Genomic DNA, 27,329 nt, shown 5'->3' on the forward strand with positions numbered 1-27,329 from the left:
ACTTAGCAGCTGTGTGTGACCCTGAGCAATACACTGAACCCTGTTTGACTCAAATTTCCTCATCTATAAAAATGGGCTTGGAGAAGGAAATGGCAGAATCTGCTTAAAAACTCCAGTATTTCTGCTAAAAAAACAAACAACAGTCAGACAAATAAACAGCTCCAAACAGGGTCGCAAAGTATCAGACAAAACTGAATAACAACAACTAAAACCATTTTGAAGTTCTGGAGTCAGGGTTGGTAATTCTGTTCATCAGGACTGGTAAGTCTTTAAATACTATTTTCTTTAGAATGCTGTTGTTAATTGTTTTCATGGATCTATTCATTTCTCTCAATTCATATTACTGAAGATTCTCTGAAATCATCTCTTCTGTTGTTTCTTACAGAACAATAATATTACATTACATTACCATACCACAATTTGTATCTAATTGTCTGAGGTCATCTAAGACCCTCCCTTAAATTCAATTAATTTTTTTCCTCCTCTCCTTTTAATTCATGCTTCATGATCAACAAGTTTGCTTTCCCCTCATTGGAATTATTCCACACACTTAGCTACCCACCCCCCCCATAATCCAATTTCCTGTTGAGTTTAATCCAAAACTGTTATATGTGTGTGTTCAGCTTCTTTCTCTATTTAGGATGAATGAGATTCATATGCTGTCTTTTCCCTTCACCCATGCCTTAATTTTTTTGTTGCTGTATACTCTTATTCTCAAGCACTCTAATTATAAGAAATAGCAGTTTCTTCTCTTCCCCCCATCCTGTACTGTTGTATTTCTTTTCACTGTTACATCTCTTTTCCCTCTTTACCCTCACAATAGAGCCAATCCTATTTTTCTTATTTAACTTCTTCAATGCCCTTTGAAAACAATGTCACTGAAGAGACACTCTGTTTCCTTTCTTGCTATTGGAATATTAGTGCTTTTGTTATTGTTAATTCGTTTTTGACTATTGGTGACCCCATTTGGGGTTCCATTGGAAGAGATACTGGAGTAGTTTGCCATTTCCTTCTCCAGCTCATTTTACAGATGAGGAAACTGAGGCAAACAAATGACTAGCCCAAGGTCACAAAGCTAGTAAGTGTCTAAGGCTGGGTTTGAACTCAGGATGAGTCTTTTTGACTTCAGACTTGATGCTCTGTGCACTATGGTGCTATCTGACTGCCCATGTATGTGCTAAGTTTTATACTCTCTGCATCTATTATTCTTCCTAATTTCAACTCCAAAAACCAAGATGCCCTCCCAGTATAAGTTCATCACCAAGTTGCTGTCTTAATTTTTAATTGGTGTCACTTCCCTCAGCCCCTTCTCCCCTCTGATTGGAAGACTGGAGGGTATAGTGCCAAACTCCTCTGAATGCCTTCCTTTACAGAGGGTAGAAACTGGACTTTTTGACTCATTCCACTTTGCATCTGCTACTCTAATTTCAACTCCTCCCTATCTTCTTGCCCCTGCTCCTGCTCTCCTGCCTCCTTTTATGTGTTGTCTCCTTGTATTATATTGCAAGCTCCTTGAGATCAAATGCTTGTTTTTTAATTAATTTTTATTAATTTAAAAATAATTAAAATTAATTTATTAATTGTATCCCCACAACTTATACCAGTGTCTGACACAAGTGTTTTTTGGATTAGATTGATACAGATTCTTCCAAACTGTTCAGAAAAAAAATTCATCTTTCTACTGATTCTGCTTGTATTTGAAAGCTGCTGCTTAGCTCTGGTCTTTTCAAGAGAAATACTTGAAAATTCACTAATATATTAAAGGGCTCCCTCCTTGGAGGTTCCTGACCACCTTGAGGATTTATTGGGGTGGAGGAGGGCTCAGATCTTCCTGCTTCTGAACATAGAGCCCTGCAGACTGTTTGTATCTCTGACCCATCTCTGGCCATAATAGGAAAGTACCAGTTTGTTTGCCTATAATATTGCAGGATAGTCCCTTTCCCATTGTCCCTTGGCTTCTATCCAACTTTTAAATGCATTTCTGAGGTGGAAGAAGTCTTTAATTCTAACTTGTTATTGGATTTCTTGATCATATTTTGAGTTGGTAAGAATTTTTGGTTTTTATTGAGAAAGGTATAAGGGAGCTGGGGTCTATTTCTGTCCAGACAACCTTCTTGGCTAGAATAATTGTGCAATTTTTATATGCTGTTTGATAGTATAGAAGAGATGAGAAAATGCACCTTCCTTTCTTCTTTGCAGTTGCCAAGAACTATGGGTGCAAAGCATTGTATAAGCTGACATATATTTGAACTTTTAGTTGTGTTTTTCTTGAACTTCTTCCTCCCCTTTATTGCTTTTGGTTTTGTGTGTGTATTTGTGTTTGTGAAAAAGGATGACTCTCTGAATAGGGGAAAGGGAATGTATATATTTGCAAATGAAGATCACGTAAAAAACAAGATCGAACTTAAAGATCAAATTTTGTCATAGCATAGTTTTATCCCATTCATTCCTGAGATCATTTCATTTTCCATGTACATACTCACATATACATAAAAACATATATATATATATATATATGCATATATTCACATGTGTGAGTAATTTATTTTACAATCAATTATTTTAGCATCTATAAATGGTTTGGTTTTTTTCATTGTAGATTACATTGAATGGACTTTGCAGTATTCACTAAATGGACTTTGTACTATTTTTGGAATTAAATGCAAAGAGTATAATACACTTTTGAATTGAAACATTTTTGAGAAATTTTCTATCAAGAATTGTTTTCCAGAACAAGCTATTTTTTATCACAATGGAAAACATGTCAAGTGAACATATATTAACATGTAACATATAATTGTGATATTTTGTTATCATCATTCATTCATTATTTGTATATGACTTAGACCATAGCAGGCCAATATTTGTTCATGGGGTTTTCTTATCAAAGATATAGTGGTTTGCCATTTCCCTTTATAATGGATTAAGGCCAACAGAGGGTAAGTAATTTTCCTAGGGTCATACAACTAGAAAGTATCTCAGCCCAGTTTTAGGTCTTCCCTGACTCCAGGCATTCTGCTCTCTCCACCGAGCCACCTGTCTATTGCAATATTTATAGATGCAATAATAATAACTTTAAACATAAAATGAGCAATTTGTGATGCTTTCCTGTCATAATCTCAGGGGCATTGAGTGGAGGACAATTTGTTTCATGACATATGTACTGGAAGCTAAAATCTAAACTCTGAATTCAGAATAATCTTTACATATACCCAGCATGGTTCTTTTGAAATGAGAAATTAAAAGGAAGTTCAGCTGGTTCAGTTCACATTAGTAGTGCTAGGTTGACCAGGATCATAGCTTTTATTTATTGTTTATGTCCCCAATTTCAAAGAATGGATTAATGTGAGTCATGAACCAAGATAAAAGTCAACATCTCCCAACCCCACAATGACAATATGAGAGGAGGACACCAGAGACTAGCAATAGATGACTCTACTATACCTTTCCTCCCAGCCTCAAGCAGTGTCTACCCTATGTGTACTGTACTAACTATGGTTTCTTGAAATTTAGCTGGAAAACCAGACTTTGATAAACCACATTATGGTTCAAATGGAGCTACTTCACTATGTCTTTAAACACAACTCACTGGTTTTCACAAATTGACCAACAATAGGTCCCAGCCCAAACCTCACTTGTTTGCTTTTGATAGCTCAGAGTGAGTGTATATAACAATTGGATTCTGTTCTGAGAGTCTTCCCCTCCCAGACTAATTCTTTTGTGAAGACAAACTGGGCCATCATTTCTCTAAATTCTTACCTAGCCTTAAATTATTGATTCTTGTCTAGATATAGTTTCCTGTGAATGCTTCAGAAGTTTGTCCTAGTCATGGTTCAGCATTTGGTACATTGAATCACTCCATTCCTGAGGGTTGAAATACTTAATCTTATTTAGAAAATGAGACATTTGTAAAGCACTTAATACAGTGTCTTAACATGGTGGTATTTAACAAATTCTTGTTTCTTTCTTTTTAATAAAAACAAACTCAAATGTCTCCAGGTGAAAGCAGGATTCAAAGCAGTTAAAAACACTTCTTGGGATGATATAAATAGTTAAAAGCCAAGGGCATGAATGCTAAAAAAAAAAAAAAAAGGAAATAATAATGAGCTAGGAAGTTCTATGGACATGTTGAGAGCTCACTACCAGAATATTAGAATTGATTTTCTAATATCCTTTCCCAAATGGTCCATCCACAGTTGCAACCCAGATTGATCCACTTGAGGGTAAAACTAACTCAAACATTCCCAGATCTGTTCAAAATCTTTTTTGCTCACCCTGTTGATATGCTAAGAATGTAACAGAAGCATCATTATTTTTCAAACCTGTAAGTGTCCTGTCCCACTAGTTCCATCCACTCAATATCCTAGAGACATTTAGATGATTCTTTTGATGTTATATAGATGTAAACAAAACACTTATCTGTATATTTGTTCTTGACTCATGTTCATTTTCTTTTCTGGTCATTCATATTCTTGATGAGAGGCAACATAACACAAACTCTAGATTGTTTGTTGTTGTTCTTGTTGTTATGTCTTCCCCTCCCAGACTGACGTAGTCTAGAACACTGGACCCAAAGTCACAAAGACTTGATCCAATTCTATTTTCTGAATGCACTGTATAGCTATGGACCAATCACTTTTCCTTAATTTATAAAATAGGGATAGAGACACCTGTAATACTTCCCTCCAAGCATTCTTATGAGGCTCACATGAATTCATATGTGACAATTTTAATGAGTTATATAAATGTCAGTTATCACTAGATGTTATACCTTATGTTTGCATCTCTTGCAACAGTGATTATCAAAAGCTTTTGGAATACTATGATACACAGGCCTATGTGAGAATATTTCTGTGAAAAATGTTGGACTTCTGTGGTCTGTAACAGTTTGGGATACTGCATAATTTCCCAAGTGACCATCCAACAACTTCTCTTCAATTTTGGGCCTATATCATTGTTGTTTTCTTATTATTTTCTATTGATTTTCTCGTTTTCTAAATATATAATCGTTATCTGAAAATTTAGAAAGATACTTTGACTTGCTCATTTACAATGATTTTTTAAAAATTTATTCATTATTTCTATTGCTAAGATTTTGAAAACTATATACAATAAGAGCAGTAAGAGTGAATATCCCTGAATTATATTTGTTTTTAACAGGATTTCTTCTATTGTTCCATTACTGTATAAAATAATATTTTGTTATTTCAAATATTCATTTTCAATCATATTATGGAAAAATATCTGTTCTTGCATATTTAATATTTCATAATATATATTTTATATGGTCATCTATGTCTTTTAGATTCTCATGTTTATTAGCCTAGAGGACTTATGAAACAATTGTTGATTATTTCCTTTATATTACCTAGTTGTGATCTGCCCTTTCTCATTTCTAATTTTGATGATTTGGGATTTCTTTATTATTTTATTTTCAAATAATTTTTTAACCTTTCTAAAAAATTAGTTTGAGTTTATTTAACAGATCAGTTTTCTTTCCTATTTTCATTTGTACTGATATCTGGTCTAGTTTATTTTCTCATGGTGATCCACAACAGGACAAAGGAGAGGAAAACAGTTTATGAAATAATCCTTATTTTTGTTTTCTACTAGAATATAATTTTGTTCTTCTTAGAGGTTTTTTATTTTAAGTGAAGTCTCTATTAACTTATTTTCTCTCTTTTATTTATTTAAAAATTTATTTAAGTAAGCATCTAGGACTCTTACTCTTTGAGTATTAATTTGATTAAAATCACAGATTCGTCACATATAATGTCTTTTTTAAAATAGCATCTACTATTATTTTTACATTTTCTCTTTCACTCAGACATCATTAACCCTGTTTTTGTTTTGATATGGCCTGTACTTTTTATTCATTGAATCATTATTTTTGGGGAGGCAATCAGAATTAAGTGACTTGACCAGGATTATACAACTAGTAAGTATCTGAGGTCAAATTTGAACTTAGGTTTTCCTGACTCCAGGATTTATCACCTAGCTGCCCCTCATTTTATCATTCTTTACAATGAATATTATTTCTTCATTATCCATAAATGTAGTGTATAAAATCTCTGTTTATTTCTATTTGTCCTCTTGGCCTGAGGCTAGTCTTTGTCTAAATTTCATATACATTTGAAGTGTAGGGTTTTTTAGCTCTTTAATTGAATTATTTCCATAATTTTTAATATCTAATTTGTTCAATACTTTGCTCAGTCTTATAATTTCTTTATTATATTTCTATTGTATTTATGATATCCTGATAGTGGTATACTAAAATGTATGATTGACAATAATAATACCTTTAGCTATTTTTCTTATGAAACTATGATATTTCCTAGTACAAATTTTACAGAAAAATTTTTCAAAGTTTACTTTTTTTTCTCTCATTCGAGATCTTTGATTTCATCTGCATGGGGAAATTCTTGGTATAAAACTTATTTGTAACTTATAAATACAGATTTAGAACTGGAAGAGACCCCAGAGCTTATTTATTCATTTATAGTCTTAGAATTTCAGGTAGCATAAGTGGTTAAGTGATTCGCCCATGGACAATCAGCTAGCCAATGACAGAAGCAAGATTCAAATGTAAATCTTCATGATTCCAAGCTTAGTTTACCTAATCAGTATGTCAAACCAAATCTTGGCAGAAACTTGTTGCATAACATAATCTTTGTTTATATCTTTTAATGTTTTTTATTTGAATTCAATTTTTTAACATTATCAATGCCACTTTTTACTTCTCAAAATGTAGTAGTAACATGATAATTTTTTTTTTTTAGGTTTTTGCAAGGCAAATGGGGTTGAGTGGCTTGCCCAAGGCCACACAGCTAGGTAATTATTAAGTGTCTGAGACTGGATTTGAACCCAGGTACTCCTGACTCCAAGGCCAGTGCTTTATCCACTACACCACCTAGCCGCCCCAACATGATAAATTTTAAAGTACATTTTCTATTTCATATGTTTAAATATAATTACATGTTTGCTCAAAGGAAAAAGTTATATTTTTGGATTCCAATTTTCAATTCATTTTTTCCCTTTTTTAGAGGGGTTCATCCATTAAAATTTAACATTACAATGATTAGATTTGTCTTTTCTTCAATAAGTCTATTTGAAGGAAATCTATCCCTCTTACTCTTATTATTTCTATTAATTCACTATAAACAAAATTCATGTCTATGGCTAACTGTAAACTACATTAACATGAACTTTCCTTTTATTAAAGATAAAAAATGTATTTTTAAATTACTATATCCCCAACTTCCACCCTTTTCTTTTTTTTTTTTTGCTATTTTTTCTTTGTTACTCCAAATACCATTCTGAAACATTTATTGATTTAGCTGATGTAATATTTGAATGGTACTCATATTTTGTTAGCAACCGGCTTTTCTTGATTTGAGAAGTGGGAATTGTTTTAATTACATATCTTTTGGGCATGGAGACTTGGCTGCTGTTCAAAGACTTCCCTGAAGTATATATGACTCTACAAACTTTTCAAAGTCTAAATGTTTCTCAAATTTCCATCTCTTGCCTTCTTACAGAATACTAATTTTGCTGGGCTCATGGCCCATGCTTCTTCATTTTGAATACATTATGGTATTCCATTTTCTGTAATTGTCCTTTCTTAAAAGTCTGCTGTCTTTTGGTAGGCTAATTCTTTCTTCTTGCAATTTGGATTATTTTTTTCCATAGTTCATATAATGTAATTAATGTTGAATTTTGGGGTTCTTTTCAGGACGTTTCAATTATTATTATGCTATTACTCGATTTTCTTAATTCTTGGAACTTTTCTTTGGTAATTTTCATTTAGAATTTTTGCTTTCTTGAATCTTTTATTGATATTTTTGAGGTTGTTATGTTTTGAACTGCCATTTAGGTCCAACACTTGAATCTCTAAGATGATGACTTACTGATCTTGTTTTCCTCATTACTTTGCATCATCTACCATTCTGTCTCCTATTGTACTGTCTGTTGTTGTTTACTTATATTTTTGTTTTCTATGGTATATTTTGTATTTAGTAATTTAAAAATTATTTCGACTTGATTTTTTAACCGCTTTTAATCTTGGCTTCGGTTCCTCTTTTGATTTTTTTTTCTGCTTTCTAGAAGTTCTTATTTTATTCAATCTCTAATTTTCCTACCAACATTAATTTTTACTCAGTTTCTTTAAATGTGGTGTTGATTTATTGGTGACCTCTCTCATGATAGTTTTATATTTCTTTCCTATCTTCACTGCTTCTAGCTGTTTCATTTGTTGCACAGTATTTTTAAAAATCATACTGACATCTTTTTTATTTTTTATTTTTGGTTGATTTTTATTTTCTAATGTGACTTTTGAGATTTTTCTTTTCTCTTTGGTGTTATTTGTTGTTTTAGGAAGAGTATGTGAGCATATATGAGATATTTGAACCTTATCTCTCTACTACCTTGTTAGGAAAACTATCATGAAATCTTACGTGATAGATATGTACAATTGGCAAGTACCTTTTTAGAGGTGTTTTTTTTTGAGATCTGTGACTTTTTTTGTTATATAAATATTTTATTTGTTTTCTAGTTGAGTTTTTAAAGTGCATTTATTCTTTTCTTTCCAAAGATGAATAAGTATCAGTACATACCCCCCAACTGCCTACAAGACATGGCTACCTGGATGTTTCATTGGTATGGCAAGTTCAACATTTCCAAAATCAAGCTTTCCCTCTTGAGCTGCTCTTCTCTCTGATTTCATCATCTGGTATAAGCTTATTCATGTTCCATTATTTGTTCCTCAGGACTTCTCAGCATTATCATCTTTTTTTTCCCTTATCTCTGAGTATAGCAAATATTTATCTACTCTCTATTAAGTCCCTCTCTGTCCAGGATCCTATTTTTTTCCTACCTTTACCAGCAATCTAGTCTATCAAATGGACTTTAATGACTCTTTTTCATCTGCTTATATACTTATTCGGGTCTCTCTAAGCTTAAAAAAAAAAAAACCAAACCCTCTTCTCCCTCTCTCTTTTTAACCCATTTGCCTATTGGTCCATATTTCTTCTGATCCTTTACTCTCACTTCAGACTATTACCAGAGAACCCTATGTCAGCATTAGATCCTGGCCACCCCCTAGATGTTTTGTAATCTTTGACTCCATGCCAGGGTCTTCTAAGAGCACTCTAAATTAGCCCCAGTTTGTGGCTATTTGCCTTTTGCCTCTGTTCACTTTGGGGTCTTTTCCATGGCCCAGAGGCAACTCCTCACTTTGAAACTCACTTTCCCTACTAGCTTCTACCACTGATTGGACATTCCCCTTTGGTCCTTTACCCCATCAAAAGTCACACACTCTTTTGTTTTGTGAGGTGGATCTCCTAGACCTCTTAGGACACAACATCACCATCTGCCACAAGAATGACCTTTGAAAAGCCTAACCTCCTGTCTCCTTCAATAGAGCTCTCTAACCACTAAAAAAGACTCCTCCCTGTCTAGCACAAATCTGATTCATTCCTCAATCATTTGTGTACTTCTACCCTTCCCATTTCAGAGTTTCTGAGCTGGGCTGCTAAATGACAAATCCCACTCCCGTTGTCACTTGCCTACTCCCTTACTACAATGTCTTATTCCACATTTATCTAACACTTTCTCTATGATCGTAGGAATACCTACTCTGTAATTTTAAAAATTTGTTTTTACTTTGACTGTTTCTTTTCTCATTCTTCCTACCTTCTGTATGCATTGAGTAATCCTCATGATAATAGCCCTGACCTCTCTGTTCTAGTATTTTTCACTTGTTCCCCATGGCCACTTTAAGTTCTTCCTCTATTACTAGAACTCTTCTCTTTCTTAGAAGTTCACACTACTTAAATTTGTCATTCTATCCAGATTCTGGTGGCAGATGTCTATCAAACCTCAGGACATTCTCTTTTCTTTCTCAAGGAGTTCAGTGTCTGGTTCTCAGTGTTTCTCACCTCCCGAGCTCCCGCCCTCATACTAGAGACTACAACATGCATGTAAACTCCTTAAGGATAGGGACTATCTGTATCTCTTTTTGTATCCCCTGAACTTAGCACAGCATCTGGGACATTTAATAAGTGTTCATTGACTATTAATCATGCTTCTTTGAATTTACTCCAATTTCCCAATTACTCAATCTATTTAATTCCCATGACCTACTACCTCAGCTTTATACACAGGAATCATATGACTGATTATCCATAAAAGTTCCACATCCATGTTTATGAATTACAGAATTCCTTTTTCTAACCATAATTACATCTTTCTCTCTGTCTTATGATTCCTAAACCTGTTCTTCATCCACACCAAGACCTCCAATTTCTGCTCTGGCAACATCCTCCTCCCTTCCCAGTCATGATTACTAACCTTAAACTTGGATTATACATGCTGGGTGGCACAGTGGATAGAGCACTGGCCCTGGAGTCAGGAGTACCTGAGTTCAAATCCGGTCTCAGATACTTAATAATTACCTAGCTGTGTGGCCTTGGGCAAGCCACTTAACCCCATTGCCTTGCAAAAAAAAAAAACAACTTAAAAAAAAAAAAACTTGGATTATTCCTGCCATTAAACTACATTTTTTTCCTGTTCTCATACTACTGAATAGAGATGGAGAAAATCACAAGACCATGCTGACTGGGCCCTCTTACTACAACTTCATGTTATATATTCTTCAAAGCAATGAGATGGATCCCTCTATACCTTTCTCATGAATTCATTTAGTCCATTTGCCAAGGAGCTCTATTCCAAGTCTTTTCATTCTGCCTCAAAACTCCACTGATACTCCTTCTTCTCCTCACTCTCTCAAATGATTTCACCTCATATCTTCCTGGGATGCAAAATGAGGTCATTCTCTGAGATCCACCTCTTCTTCTCTCCTCACTTCATGATCTAGGTATCTTCCTTGACTATTTCATCCTTTGCCTTTGCCACACCTGAAAAGGTACCAAGGCACCTTTGCCAAGGCAAAATCCCTCTACATGAACCCTTGATCCCATCTCCTTCTGACTTCTTCAGCTTATTGTTTCAAAATTGTGTCTATTCTCTCTTCAGTCTTCAGTCTTTCTCTGTATGGATCCTTTCCTGCTGTCTGAAGATATGGCCCTCTGTCCCTCTTCCTCAATCAAACCAAAAGCAAACCAAAAACAACCTTTTTCCTGTATCCCACCATCTATGCTTATATCTATCCTTTCCTCCATTGATCTCCAAGGGTGGGATTCAAATAAATTAACAACTCTGACCTAGTGACTATTTAAAGTATACAAAAACATATACTAAAGGTAGTTTAATATTTCATGCAATAATATTCAAATAAGAACAGTGAAAGAGGTACACAAAACTAGATTATATTATATATTTACAATAAGCAAACATATACTTATGGAGTGAAAGCAGACATGTGACCTCAGCAACCAATGTTGGAACATATGCAAAAATAAACTTATTCTACCTATTCTACCTCTTTTTTCCCCTTACTTCCATTGCTTCAGAAATGAGCAATAAGATAACCCTTGAAATCTTTATTTCTATTGGTTCATTGTGTCCCAGCTTCCTATTGGTTTCACCATTGAAGGAACAGCAACACAGTCATACTATCCCTAGGGGAATTTGGGACATAACACAGAGCAGAAACAAATGACAGCTTGTCATCCCCTGGTTGTTTGGAACTTTTTGTTTTTATGTTATTTGTTTGTTTACTGAAGTAACAAAAATAAGAGAATTAAAATATAGTATACAATCAAAGTTATAATGAGTTTTTCAAAAAAATGAATAAATAAATAAATAAATCGATAGATACAAGTATAGTTCCATCAATTTTTTTTTCACCTGTGGATGGAATAAAAATTACATTGGATATTTGGAAAATACTGTTGCACAGAACTGTTAAAAAAAAGTGTAAGGACTTCAGCCTGTGTTCAGATACCCTCAGCTCTGTCTCTGGGATGGATCTCATTCTTTTTATTAGTCCATCAGAGAAGTTTCTTCAAGTCCATGTTTCTTTTTCCCCCTCTCACTTTTTTTTGAAGTTTCTCTATCTTTGTGGGAAGAGAGGAAGAATTATGTTTACTCTTAACAAGACTGTTGAAGTAATGTGATAAACTAACAAACAGATAAATGAATGAACAAATAAATAAATAATTTTAAAAGAGTAAGGAATATAAATTTGTGATTTCCATAATGTATGGCTATCCAGGCACCCACCTTAGAGAGAACCCTGATTACAAGTGCAACATTAACAACTGGTTTGCTGAAGTCAACATAAAATTAGGTATCCATTCTGCCTAACCAGTGTGAACTGGCTGAATCCCACCACTAATTTCCTTGAAAAGGCCATTTACACTGGATTCTTTCATTTCCTTTCCTCTCACTCTCTTCTATATTCTATCTGCAATCTGACTTCTAATCTCATCATTCAGCTGAAATAACTCTCCAAAATTTCTGATGATCTCTTAATCACCAAAACTGGATTTCCTCCTCACCTCTTTTTTTCCCAAGACTCTGCTCAAATCCAACATTCTGTAGGAGACTTTCCTATCTTGCCCTCCACTTTCTGGTTCTTCCCTTTAAGATTACATTTCATCCATGTTATCTCTTCTGTATATACACAGTTGTTTTCATGTTGTCTCCCCAATTAGAATGTGACCCCCTCCAGAGCAAAGACTGCTTTTGTCTTTATTTGTACCCCTGAGTTTGAAATGTCTCTAGGACATTCAATTGGAAATATCCAATAGGGAAGCTGTGATATAGAAACAAACTTTGGGAGAAAGACTAGGGCTGGATACACAGATCTATGAGTCATCTGCATAGAGATGATAATTAAACCCATGGGAGTTGTTGAATGATCTGTTCCTTCCTTAACTATTCTCAAGGTTTTAAAGGAAAAACCTTCCTACTATTGTCTAGTGAAGGCCATTGCTAGAGCATTTTTTTTTTTGTCTCTCAGGTCTACTATATCCTGATGCCTTTATTACACTGACAATGCTATCATTTGGAACCCATAATTCCCTTCTTTTATTCTGTGGGAATAGGCCATTTAAATTTCTCTAGTTTATCTTTTCATTCTACCAATTCTACAAATTGCTCTGTAATAGTGGTTCAAAATCTAGCCAAGTATTGGGATCCATTTTTAATGTCAAAAACTTTCACAGATTTCCACATGCCAGGAGATATATTATTACTATCCATTGACTGAGAAAATACATGATTACACAGTGTAGCATGAACTCAGTAATGCTTTTCCATGAATATGTACATTATTATTCATAATTTCATACATATGCATTTGAAAAATAACTTAATTTTTGACAATGTATGTTTGTTTATTTTCTATAGCACTAAGAATTTTGTTGGAGTTTTATGAAGATAAAAAAGGATGGGACTTGGTGGAAATATGGCTATTCAAATATCTTCCTTAGGGGCTGTGAACCCTTTGGGGAAGTATTGGTATAAATGTTTCTTCCTTTATATTTTTTCTTGGCTTTTCCTTTCTTCTCTTTTCTTTTCCTTTTCTCCTTATTTCCTCTTCCATTACTTCTTAAATCCAGTGGTACACAAAATAGGAGATATAATTAGAAGTGAAAAACTTAATGAAAGTCTGACCTTTAAGTATATATGCTGTTATCCAAAGTTCCCAATCACTTAGAGATTTCTAAAATACTTTTGTTTTTTTAAAGAGTTAGTGTAGACATTGATTCAAATAAAGGCATTACTTTTTTTTGCAAGGCAATGGGGTTAAGTGACTTGCTCAAGGTCACACAGCTAGGTAATTATTATGTGTCTGAGACCATTTTTGAACTCAGGTCCTCCTAACTCCAGAGCTGGTACTCTATCCCCTGCACCACCTAGCTGCTCCTAGGCATCACTTTTTATTCAAACGATTTCTATAAAATTTTAGTGCTTTTCATCACTGGTGATAATTTTTACTGCATATATTTCTTTTAAAGAAAACTCATTTTAGTGGCATGACATATCTGGGGGTAGTCTATATTCAATACTTTATTATTCTAGTGCAAGATGTAAGATCATGTGGGAAATTTGATATACTTCTATGAATATGGCAACGATAAGGGTAAAATATTTTTAAATGTTAAAATAAACTTACTAGTTCCTAACCTGAGTCACATTTTAATGCTTATCCCCTTTCCCCTCATTTAACCCTAGGATTTATGGTATATATTAAATGCACTTTATAAATACTATTTCATAAAACATTTTTATGGATTGGATGGATATGGACTGTTCCATTTTAAAGTATGGTCTCATGGGACTCTGTGAAGTGCTCAGTAAAATTGGGAATTGGAAATGTATGACAATGCTTTAGTGATTTCATTAACTTCATGTCATCAACTTTGCCTAAAACTTGTTGAAGAATAAATACTTTTCATGGACTAATTGATCTTTTAAACTGCCCCCAAATATACAGAATGAAGTTGCTAGGATGTTGTAGATGGCCACCCAATAAAACTAGGTTACTTTGATTATTGCATTTCAACCAGTCACACCAATGTCTCTGTGGGTTATTAGTCATTAGTAGGAAGGATTGCAATGTCAAATTGATATTACCTATTTGTCTCAGTAGTAAGGTCATACAGTCATTAACCACCTCATTTTGTAAAGAGTCTATATTAAAATACAAAATAAACTGCTAAGAGGTCTTAACTTTCATTTCCTCTTGGATACCACTATGTAAGGCTAGGGAAAGTTTTTCTGGTTAGGAAAAAATGATCTGTATTTTACATGTATCACTTCTTCATAACAAAATTAGCTTTTTAGGAATTTTAATTATTGTTAAAAGGTAGAAACTTTGGGTTCCCAATAGACAGGAGGATAGCTACTACTTCAGAGGGGATATAAGTATCTGATTCCCCATTCATTGCTAGGGTAGGGAAGGGGATAGTTATAAAATCTGAACTGCCTTTAATGCTGGTGAGCCATGGTGGGCAAGACTTGTGAGAAGGTCACAGCCTAGCTTTGGGGGTGGGTGGGTAGGAATGGGAAATTAAATAGAAGATAAGAAACATAGGATCATGAACTTGAAATTGATAGGGATCTCAGATGTCATCTGCTCCAACCTGCAAATTATGAATATGAAAAATGAGATCCAGAAGCCATAGAAGAAACAACTAGCAGAGAGATGGGATTTGAACCTGGGTCCTTTGCTATCAAATTTACTGTCCTTTTCTTCCTGTAACAAGTTTATTATGGACCTTAAGAAGGAAGACACTGGTAAATATTTGACAATTATTTCTGACAGTGGAAAGTATAGAGGGGGTAGGTTGGAAAAGTGAAAAAGGTATGTATTCAGGATACCTTTGCAAGTTTAATCTTTATTATTAACATTTTCTCCATTGCTTTCTTAAGTTTAGACTATCAATGAAACAATGAATAAATAGACAAATAAATAAAGACCTGATTTGTAGCTTCCTGATTTCTTGAAGAACATGACACCAGTGGGCCTCTTCTGATTCCATGATTCCAGAAGAGGAAGTGAGTCTGTTGACTTTGCACATCACCCTCTCTCTTAAATCCAACTCACTTACATATCATAGTATTGCTTCCCTGGTGTCATGGTCTTCTTGGAGAACAATCAATAACAAATTTTCACACTAAAAATTTAACACTTCACTCCCTAACCCAAAGGAGCAGGTTTTTAGTACACCTGTAACTTTCCATTTTCCTAAGGATTGTTATTTGATCTTTTAGTGGTGATATATTCAAGGAAAGCAGAAAGGAATTCTTAAGGTATGTCTGTTATCCCCAAGATGTCCTCTGAAGAGGGGACTGCATTGGGTCATCTAGTCCAACCCATACCTGAAGATGAATCTTCTGTACAACTTACCTGACAAGTTAGAATCCATTGCTTGATTTCCTCAAATGAAGGAAAACATACTTGCTCTTAAGGCCATCCCATTCTATTTTTAGACAGATCTTATTCTTTAAAAGTTTTTCTTGATATTAAGCTTAAAATTGACTCTTTTCAATTTCAATCGGTTATTTACAGTTTCTCTCTCTAGGGATCTTTTGAAAAAAAATATTGTCCCTCTTTCACATGACAGCCATTCTTAACACTAGACTCCCAATTATTATGTGCTCCCTAAGGCTTTTTTCCTCCAAACTAAACCTCTCCATTTCTTTCTACCAATACTTATATGGCATGAATGCATGACTCTTCATTATCCTAGTTACCCTTCTCTGTATAGTCTCCAAATTATTGATTTTCCTCAAATGTGATAGACCTCTAAATACAGTGTGACCATGGTAGAATGCAATGAAACATGATTTGTGGATAGTAGTTTTCTTTTTATGCAATCCAGGATCACATTAGCTTTTGACCAGCTACTGTCTACTCTGATTGAGTTTTCACTTGACTGAGACCCTCAGATCTTTTTCAAGTTAATTATTTTCTAGCCTTTCCTTGCCCATTATATATTTGAGGAGGTTTTTTTTTTTAAAATTCCAGGTACAAGACTTCACATTTATCTTTATTAAATGTCATCTTACTTAATTTGATCCATTGTCATCCATGTATTTGCTATCCTTGTCAGTACTGTGTCATCTGAAAATTTGATGTCTATGATATTTCTTTTTTTCCAGATTATTAATAAAAATGGCAAATAGTAGCGGTTCAAGGACAGTGCCCAATTACATGCCATAGAGTTGTCCTCCTTTCAAGTTGACATTGATTCATGAATGATTCCTAGGGTCAAGACATTCAACTGGTACTGAGTCTAACTAATTACACTATCTTCTAGTCCACATATTGTTATTTTTTAATAATAGCAATAGAGATTTTATCAAATGTCTTGCTAAAATCTATATATGTCAAACTTTCCCCTGATCTGCTAAGAGATTTATCATACATTCTAGAATTTTCTAAGGAATAAAAGTCAAATATACTAGATTTACACTAGTGTGTAAACTGCGCTTTCTTCCTTTTTTGTGAAAGTTGGACAACATCTACCCTTCTAAAATTTTGTGGTATGTTTCTCATTCTCTAAGATTTTTTGAAAATGACTCATAATTATATATCAAAATTTTTTCAGTGCCTGAAAATGTAGTGTATCTGAGATACATGATCTGAATTTACCATGTTACTTAATTAACTTGGTATTGACTCCAAATTAGTCTTTTTGTTCTTTTCCTTCCAGTGCGTTACCTGGTACAAAGGTGCTTCATAAATGTTTATTGACTATGACTATAGACTATTATCCTTGACAGAAAAAAAAAAAGAATGGAAACAAGCAATGGCTGAGCAGCTTTGTCTTCTCTTTGTCACCAATTATCATTTCCCCATCTAGTCCATGAAGAGCTTTATCCCTTATTTGATCCTCTTTTTTTCCCTCCAATATAGTTTAGAAGAAAAATAACCTTCTTTGTTATCTTTAGCTTTCTTCACTAGATTGACTCATTTGGGGCTTTAGCCTTCCTGACCTTATTTTAACAAAAAAGGAGAAAATAAACCTTTTTAAAGTACCTGCTCTGTGCCAGATACTGTGCTTAGCCATTTACAAATATCATCATTGGTCCTCTTTGAGATAGATGCTATCATTATCCCCGTTTTACAGATGAGTAAACTAAGGCTGGCCATGGCTAAGTGACCTGCTCAAGGTCATACATCTTATAACTTGCTACAGGTTGTAATTTAAATCCAGGTTTTCCTGACTCCAAGTCCAGTATTCTATGTGCTCGGCTACCTAGGTACCTTTCCATGCTTTTGTATTTATCCATAATTACCTGTTTCGCTTTCTTCCTTGGTCTTTTTAAAATTTAAACTAGGCAATAATTTACATACATTTTGACCTCCTGAGACAATTCCCCTCCCCTTTTCCCTTTATGGAATTATTACCTTTTGTATCTTCAAATTTTCATTCTTGACTATTTCCAATTCCTTCTAAAAGGTTATCTAACCTACATAGTGAGTTCATGGCAGATCTACCCCTAATTGTGTATTCTTTTAATCTCTCTGTAAAATTAGGGACTTGAATCTTTGGTGTCCAATACTCTTTTCAACATTAAAATTTAAATTTCCAATCACCTTATTGAAGTCATTCCCAGATTAAGGAAAACTAAGAAGGAGCAGTGAAAAAAAAATGCTGACCCAGGACTTGACAATCTAGAATAGAATCATAACTCTGCTGCTTTCCAGCCATGTGACCTTGGGCAAGTCACTGAACATCTCCGAGTCTCAGGTTTCTCATCTAGAAAATGACTCGCACCTTTCCAGGAAACCTTTCTTGGTACTTTCCCAGCCCCTACTGCTAATATCTTCCTCTGAGTCTATTTCATCTATTTTATATATTTTTGTATGTTCACTTGTCTGCATGTTGCCTTCCCAATAAAATCATGGGTTCCTTGAAGACAGGGAATGTGTTTGTACTTTTCTTCTTATCCCCAGCATTTAGCATAGTGCTTAGCAAAGAGGATGGCTAAGTAGTGTAGTGAACAGAATTCCAAACCTGGTAGTTTTACCTGAGTTCAAATCTGGCCTTAGATATTCCTAGCTTGTGACCCAGAACAAAATCCTACTAAACCCGATTTGCCTCAGTTTTTCATGTGTAAAATGAACTGGAGAAGGAAATGGCAAACCATTTTGATAATAGAAAAACCCAAAAGGAATCACAAAAAATCAGACAAGATGGAAAAAGTTGAATAATAACATGTTAGTTTACTGACTTAAATAAACTTGTCCTAAAGGATCTCAAATGTGCTGTTTAACTCTAAACCTATGATTTCTGAACATGGGTGAAACTAATTCACTGAAATGAACTGAAATTTTAATGACTGCATATATATGGGGCTTGGTTTAACCTACACCTACTGTGAGAAAAATAAGCTTAAAGTTAGGAAGCTGAAGATAAAAATTAAGAGTTAACCATCAAAAGAACTTATGCTATGAAAAGTATGCTAAGGACCCTCTTTAGTTTCTCCTTATGACCTGACTCTTACTTAAGAGTAATAACCATATGCACAGGAGTGTAAGTAAAATCCTTTGAACTTGCCTAATGAAATCCAAGGAAATTGAGTCTAAAGACCTACATGAGTTTTCCAGAAGATCAGAAGCAGAAAATCATGTTTTCATGGGACTTTGATTTTTTTTTTAAGTAAAGCTTCCAGTTCCTGGATGACTAAGTCTATCCTTCTGGATTACCTGGACTGCTTTGTATAGGATCCAGTGAATGCAGGGGGTCTCATCATCATCTTTTTACAGGTTGATTTCCTAGTTTTCCTTAGAGTTTCTTTTAGTTTTGTCATTCCATTTTTGTACAGGTCCAGATGGTTTTTGCAAAGAATTCCATCCATCCAATCCATGAATACACACAGAGGCATGAGGTCCAGCAACAGAAAATGTTCCAGAAGCTGAAGCATTTGGAAAAAAATAAAAGGCCTTAGCCAAGGAAGTAAGTGTTGAGGAAGCTAAAGATGCTTTTGTTTCAGGGATTTTTGTGTCTTCTTTAGTATCTCCATTTATAAAGGGTCTCATAAAGTCACTTTGGAAGGCCCGATGAAGGAGATTCATTATCTAAGACCTCACTAGAGTGCAAACTCACTTAGATTCTTCCTTACAAAGAAAGACACAGTCAGGGCATCAATAAGCATCCTTAAATATCTACTGTGTTCTAAAAACAGAGATTCAAAGAAAAAAAAAGGCAAAAAACAACTCTGGCTCTCAAGGAATTCCCATTCTAATAGGGAAATAACATAAGGGCAGAAGCTGATACTTCTCTATGGGTTTCAAAATAAAATGAGATCCTGCTCATCTATTCCAAATATATGCCTTCCCCCCCCCAAATGGCCAAGGCAACAGTAACAGTAAATGGCTGTTCAGGGTATTAAAAAGCCAACCAGCCAAAATTGCCCAAATGAGAATCAGGCAGTGGACCTAAAACATTGGAATAAGCTCATTTCTGTTCACTTTCTGTGGGAATTTATATTTGCAGGGGCACTATGGCAATATTTGCTGTAAACAGATGTTTGTAATCACCTAGCCCAGAGATATGGAGAATAGTGGAAAGAGGTGTGAATGATTTGAAAGGAGAAAAGATTGCATTAATACTTGTAGGCCCAGCAAATGAAAATATAGTAGGACAAACAATATTTTCCCTTGGATAGTGAATTTTTTAAAAATGATTTTGAAATATTTTCAAGATTATTGTAATAGGGGGGCAGCTAGGTGGCACAGTGGATAAAGCACCGGCCCTGGAGTCAGGAGTACCTGGGTTCAAATCCAGTCTCAGACACTTACTAATTACCTAGCTGTGTGGCCTTGGGCAAGCCACTTAACCCCATTTGCTTGCCAGAAAAAAAAACCTAAAAAAAAGATTATTGTAATGGGTGCTCCATAAGATTATTTTAATAGGCTAAATTTCTAAAGCAAAATACTACTGCAGTAATGTATTGGTACTCCACTTGACTCCCAGGAAAAACTTTGGCACTTTCCTTTACCTGTTTATTAGTCAGTTTTTAAAACTTCAATAATTATTGCAGCTAAGGATAAATTTGCAACAACAGAGCTGTCGATCAGCAATTGGAAGTGAGCCAGTTTATCACAACAGGAACCAAGGACACAATAAATCTCTCTCACATAAAAAGAGGGAGAAGGGGGGAAGAGAGAGACAGAGAGATAGAGAGACAGAGAGAGGAAGAAAGATAGATAAACAGATAGAACACAGAGAAACAGAAAGAGAGACAGAGATAGACAGAGGCAGAGATAGAGGCCGAGAGACAGAGAGAGAGGCAGAGACAGAGACAGACATAGAGAAACAGAAACAGACAGCAACAGAGTCAGAGATAGAGAGACAGAGATATAGATAGACAGAGAGAGGGAGAGAGACTGACAGGGACAGAGACAGAGATAGGGAAATAGAGACAGAGATGGATAGAGGCAGAGACAGAGAAATAGAGACGGAGATAGATACAGAGAGACAGAGATAAAGTCAAAGATAGAGAGAGACAGAAACAGAAATAGACAAAGACAGAGAGAGACAGATAGAGTCAGAGAGAGAGACAGACAGATAGAGAGACAAAGGCAGAAATAGAGACAGGGAAACAGGCAGAGGCAGAGATAGAGACAGAAAGACAGAGACAGAAATATAGATAGATAGATAGATAGATAGATAGATAGATAGATAGATAGATAGATAGAGAGACAGAAACAGAGACAGACAGAAACAGAGACAGAGAAAAAGAAACAAAGACAGAGACAGAGTTTTGGCTTGATAGGGAATTGGGTGGGGGGATACTACTGAATCTAGCAGGGAAAGAACTTATCCCTAGTACACACCAACTTTGTAAAGATATGACATTGATGGGAATAAGGTCCTGATCTCTAAGTGCTTATTGATCAGTTATTTCCAAGAACAGAACTAACATCAATTTCAAGCAGAATGACTCTGGTCCTGGTTATTTTCTCCCATTTTCCACTTGAAATGGCATATAGGAGACTGTCCCAACATCATATACTTCATTAGAGGGTAATTTTCATCTGAGATAATCAAAGTTAAATCCTTACCCTGAATCTTGGCCACTTTAGACATTACTTAAGGAATTTTTTGTGAATTTGGAGGGCAGGGATTGCAAAGAGACAAAGGAAAAGAAAGACACAGAATTATCATGAACCTTTTCAGACAAAAATGGAAAAATGTTCATTCTAATATTTTTCATATTTTTATGGGAAGAATATCCTAAGTAGTTCTTATAATCATGTTCCTAATTAAATAGTGTCTGAGAAGAATAGGTTAAGTAGACTCTGTTGCTGAGAACTGTTTAACAACCCAGATCTCCAGGGGAAGAATATATACATAATTTTAAGTTTAAACTGAATTATTATCACTTTTGTAAGTCTAGACAAATCAACAAAACAAGAATTCAAGGCAAGATATGTAGAGATTTCTGATATGTAAATGGTTACACTGAAAATTTAATAATTAGACCTTAGGAGCAGGTTACTACTGGTTTGGGCACATCCCTCATCTCTTCTACTACTGTTCACTATCTAGTGAGCACACTCCATCGATTCACTCTAAGGTGCACTTGCCATTTTTGCTCCACTATTTCCCAACTGTACTCCACGTCACTCTTCATCAAGGGATAAATCATAGCCACACAGGGGAAAAAACTCCATTGGAGAGCATTGATGAAAATCTATACTTATGTTAATTACCACCATCTGCTCCCATCAGCAACCATATAGCTAAAAAAAATAATTCCCTGATGGTTAATAATTGTGGTGGCAATAATATCAACAGCTCAATATAGCTCATTTCTGGTGGTCAGGACTTTAACTAGAATCTAGCCAGGGCTCACATTTTTACAAAAAGCAAAACACAAACAGCAACAACAAAAAGAGTCTTTAAGTGACTTTTTGTTAAGTCCTGTAAATTGTTTTAAAACTCAGCATTATAGGCTCACATTTCAATAACTGGCCACCTGTTCTCTGAAATTTGGAATGAAATGTAAAAGATGGATAACACAGAGAAATTGTGCAAGGAGAAAATCTTTATGAGATTTTCCTGGGAACCAATTTTTATAGTATGTTTTATGTAGCATTTTTAAATGCTAAATTAACTGCCTCATGGACTGTGGCTGTGGCTCTTGAACAGATAGTAAGAACATTTCTTCCCTTGCCTTTGTAACTCTGTTTTTTTCCTCCAAGCCAGGCTTATGAACTCTATGCTCTTACAGCTTGGGGGCTATGTATTCCAGACTTGCCACTGTTCTCCTAGGTCTACAAATACCCCTTTTGGTGTCAGACTCAGGTCAGACAATGATAAAGCCAGGGAATGAATGGCGAAGACAAATTGCTTTGGCATTTCCAGCTTCTTTTATCTAGATGGAATCCAAATATCTACTAATTGAAAATGTTCTTTGGGAATGAGCCTTTCTTGACTTCAGCCCAATTGGAAGGATTATATATATCTCAGGCCTGGACTGAGAATTCAGAGAATTTGAGGGAGGAGCTGAAATCAGACTTCTTTCCCTTAGGCATCAAGAGGATATGCTTCTTCAACCTTTTTAGGGTCAAAGGGGAAGACCTGAGCCTGGTGAGTATAGAGAAGATCAAATAAGTTATTGATACAATCAAATTTGGGGTACATCTAAATCCTACTGGCATTAAATTTTTTTCTTAAAGAAAAGGAAACAGATTTACCTATTCTCCATATTAGAGGATAACTTTGGAGCTGGAAATTACCCTTCAGGTCAGCTAGGTTTCCCTCTCCCCTCTGCCCCTGCTATTTATTTTATAGATGAGGAAATTGAAGCTAGTCCCATGCCACTTCAATCAGACAGGAAGAATGCCCCACTGGTTGAACTTTATCCCTTTGCCTTTCCTATCGTCTGGGCTGCTTGAGTACTCATAGTGTTTCATTGAGGTAGGAATCAACAGCTCCATGCTTTCTAATGAGATGAAGCATCCTCAGGCCTGATTATCAGCCCTGCAATTGCCTCCAAAGAATCTCCAGGCCTTCTCCTTTCAAAGCCCCACCAAGACTCATTCCTTGTTGCAAGAATTCTTATTTCCTTTTATTATTCAGGACTTGGGTCCATTCCTTCTGCAAATTGTGGCTAACTAAAGGTCTTTCTTAATATTTACTTCAGTTCCATTGGATGTAAAGATATATTTGGAGCCTTGAGCATGCCTTTGATAGGAAGTCAGAGAAAGAATCTTAACTATCTTGATTCTTTGTTGACATGGGAATTTTCCTCAGTCTGTGTATCCTCTGAATATAGTTTGATCTATTGTTATCAATGGTTTGTAATTATAAATATTTAGTCCAGAGTGATTAAAATGACTTTTACTAACTTCTTTGCAAAGAAAGACCTTCTCTGCTAGTGAGGGAAGGCCCTGAATCATGACAATGTCCAGTCTTACATACAATTTGAAAGCTTTATTCCTCCCCCTTATGCCAATCATTGGTTGAGGTTACAATCTAATCAAAACCATTTTCTAATAATATGTTTTTCCTTTCCTGATCATTATACTAAGGAGCACAAGGGAGTGAATAGTGAGTGATATACATGAACTTCCTTGAGCAGGCACAAAGGACAAGGACACAGACCCTAGGTCATCCCCTGACTAGTTGAAGTTAGTTTTTGACTCCCCCCCCCCCCCCCCAGAGAAGGAACCTTAATGATTAGTTAGGATAATTTCTTTTTGTCTTACACTATATTGTAGAGTGGTTGAGGCAACATCATTTCCTTGGTTGGATTTTCAGCAAATTTTCTGAAATGAAAAAGTTAAAATTTCAATATCTTATTTTAATTTAAATTCAAATCAGCAAATATTTATTGACTACTATAATAAGACAATGACCTTAGCTTTATACAAACAGTGTGGATTCTCCATCCATCCTTCCTAAGAAGACTAAATCTTCAAGGACAAGTCTTAATTCAATAGTATACAAAATAGTAAATGAAAATACAAAGTAATGAATACAAAGTTTTTACAGTTATAGACACAGTAATCTATAACAAGAAATGCTTATAGACAGAAAATTTGAACTCATAGGCCTAGATTGGGGAAAAGAACCCAGGAACTTGATTTTTGAGAGGATGAAGAGAAAAACTTGAAAGACAATGTCTCATAGGCAACTACACCAATTGCAAACTTCCTATAATGGATAGGGGCATCAACAAATAGAAATTTTTTCTTCCTTCCTTCCTTCTTTCCTTCCTTCCTTCCTTCCTTCCCTCCTTCTTCCTTCCTTCCTTCCTTCCTTCCTTCCTTCCTTCCTTCCTTCCCTCCTTCTTCCTTCCTTCCTTCCCTCCTTCTTCCTTCCTTCCTCCCTCCCTTCCTTCCTTCCTTCCTTCCTTCCTTCCTTCCTTCCTTCCTTCCTTCCTTCCTTCCTTTTTTTCTGCTTCTAGCATAGTGCCTGACAAATAGTACATACATAATAAGTGTTCACCAGCTGACTAACTGCTTCTGGGTCCAGTGACTTACCCACTATACATTCCATGTTGTCTCTCCAAAACTCATTTTTTTGGTGGGCCTTCATGTTCCAAGCTATTCTCTGACCCAGGAAACAATAGTTATGTGAACTTTATGTGAAGCAACTCCCTATCTCAAAGGAAAGTGCAATAAAGAAGAGGCACAATAAGTTCAGGAGTAAAGTATAATGAATAGAACATTGGACTTGGGGTTCAAAAGGATCAATTTGAAACCTAGCTTCAAATGAATGACCCATCAAGTGACAAAAGGACTCTAACATTAGTTACCTTATTCATAAAACAGGGATAATGTAGAATTGTGAAGGAAGATTTTATAAATCTTAAAATATCATTGAAATACAAGTTATCATTTCCCTATTTTTTATTGCCTCCCATAGTTTCTTGTCCCACGCCCCTCATCTTGAATAGGGGCTGTCTAGCAAATGAGGGATACCTTTAGCATTAGAATAAAATTCTTAGGATAATATTTAAAGTCTTCCATAGCCTTACCCCCAGGTTATTTTTTGGATGATTCCTATATTGCTATCTACTGGATTCCTTGCTATTCTCCAAATTTGACCACTCCACTGTGCCACCTAGCTGCCCTTACAACTGAGTTTTGAGCTGTGGTTGACTTGGTATTCAACGACATTCCTTTCCCCTTGAGATTTCTCTAGCCAGATATGCCCTTCTAAAAACCCTGAATGGGTTAGCAGAGAACAGAATTAGTACTCAAATTACTGGATGCGCTATGCAGCAAAAATGTCAGTTCTCGTCTTGCAAGAGTGAGGAGCATTGATTGTATTATTTGTGAAGCAGACTCCATCAGACTGGAAGGGACTAGTCTTTTATCATTGTAGTCCCAAACCAGTTTATTGCATTCTGTATTTTGCTGCTTTAAATATATTAAGTAATTAATTATGGATTTCATGCTTTCCTTGGGAGCAAAACAGCCTATTCTGGCCTATACATACCCGGAGGTTCATCAATATGCCCATAGGGCTCAAATTGTAATCAAGGAAAGTGATCATATTTGGTACCTCTGGGTTTCTGCAATCATATTAAAATTTCTATACCTTGTTTTCATTTGAATTCAATTCAACAAATATTAAGTGATCATTGTTCTAGACATGGAAAAACAAAGGCAGAAACAAAAGAGTCTTTTCCCCTGAAGAAAATTGCATTTTACTTGGGCACTTACAATATTGTGGTTGTTTAGACAGTTTTAGTCATGTCTAATTCTTCATCACCCACTTTTTTCTGAGAAAGGGGTTCTTGGCAAAGATGCTGGAGTCGTTTGCCATTTTGTTCTCCAAATCATTTTACAGATGAGAAAAACAGGATTAAATGACTTGTCCAAGGTCACAAAGCTAGTAAGTGTCTGAGGTGACATTTGAGCTCAGGTCCTCCTGACTATATCACTAATACTCTATCCACTATACTACCTAGTTGCCCAGCAACAACATGCTCCTTTATAACTAAATAACTAGATACATGCATGGATAAATTGATAATAGATCAATGAATAAATAGATAAATAATTAAATGATATATAGATAGATAATGTGAAGATGAAAAATGCTAAAAAAAAGAAAAGAAGTTAAAAAGATTATCATAGATTTAGTGCTGGAAAAGACCTCAAAGGTTATTTAGCTCACTCTTCTCATTTTACAGATGCATTGATCAATCATTCATTTGATAAGTATGTATTAAGTAAAATTATATGCCAGGCATTTTGCTGTGCATTGAAGATAGATATAAAGACAAAATAAACCTATTTTTCCTTTAATGGGAAATACCAAAACATATCAAAATATAGACAAAATTAAAATACAGTACTTTCATCACTGTACCTTGCTGTCATTTAGCAAAAAGTTCAAAGGGAGTAGGTAGTTGGATGGGGAGAGGATATCAGAAAATGTAGAGAAGTCATTATAAACTTGTGAGATAGTTTATGCAAATTTATGGAGGTAAGAGAACAAATGTCAATTTTGGAGAATAACAGGGAATCCAGTCTATATGGAACATAGAACGTATATAAGCAGATAGTAATATAGGAATCATCCAAAAAATAACCTGGGGGTAAGGCTATGGAAGACTTTAAATATTATCCTAAGAATTTTATTCTAATGATAAAGATATCCTTCATTTGCTAGACAGCCCCTATTCAAGATGAGGGGGTGGGACAAGAAACTATGGGAGGCAAAAATATAGGGAAATGATAACTTGTATTTCAATGATATTTTAAGATTTACAAAATCTTCCTTCACAATTCTACATTATCCCTGTTTTATGAATAAGGTAACTAATGTTAGAGTCCTTTTGTCACTTGATGGGTCACTCATTTGGAGCTAGGTTTCAAACTGATCCTTTTGAACCCCAAGTCCAATGTTCTATTCATTATACTTTACTCCTGAACTTATTGT

At 35.1% G+C, this 27,329-nt stretch overlaps 1 long non-coding RNA gene across 1 annotated transcript; it reads left to right on the forward strand.

Annotated features, from left to right (window-relative positions):
- LOC141498264 (uncharacterized) lies at positions 1-23,019 on the forward strand. Its single transcript, XR_012471597.1, has 3 exons — positions 1-261; positions 19,246-19,376; positions 22,960-23,019. It is a non-coding gene; the product is annotated as an uncharacterized LOC141498264 (long non-coding RNA).
- The last annotated feature ends 4,310 nt before the right edge of the window (positions 23,020-27,329 follow it).

Source organism: Macrotis lagotis, chromosome X, assembly GCF_037893015.1.
Source record: "Macrotis lagotis isolate mMagLag1 chromosome X, bilby.v1.9.chrom.fasta, whole genome shotgun sequence".
NCBI classification, from domain to species: domain Eukaryota; kingdom Metazoa; phylum Chordata; class Mammalia; order Peramelemorphia; family Peramelidae; genus Macrotis; species Macrotis lagotis.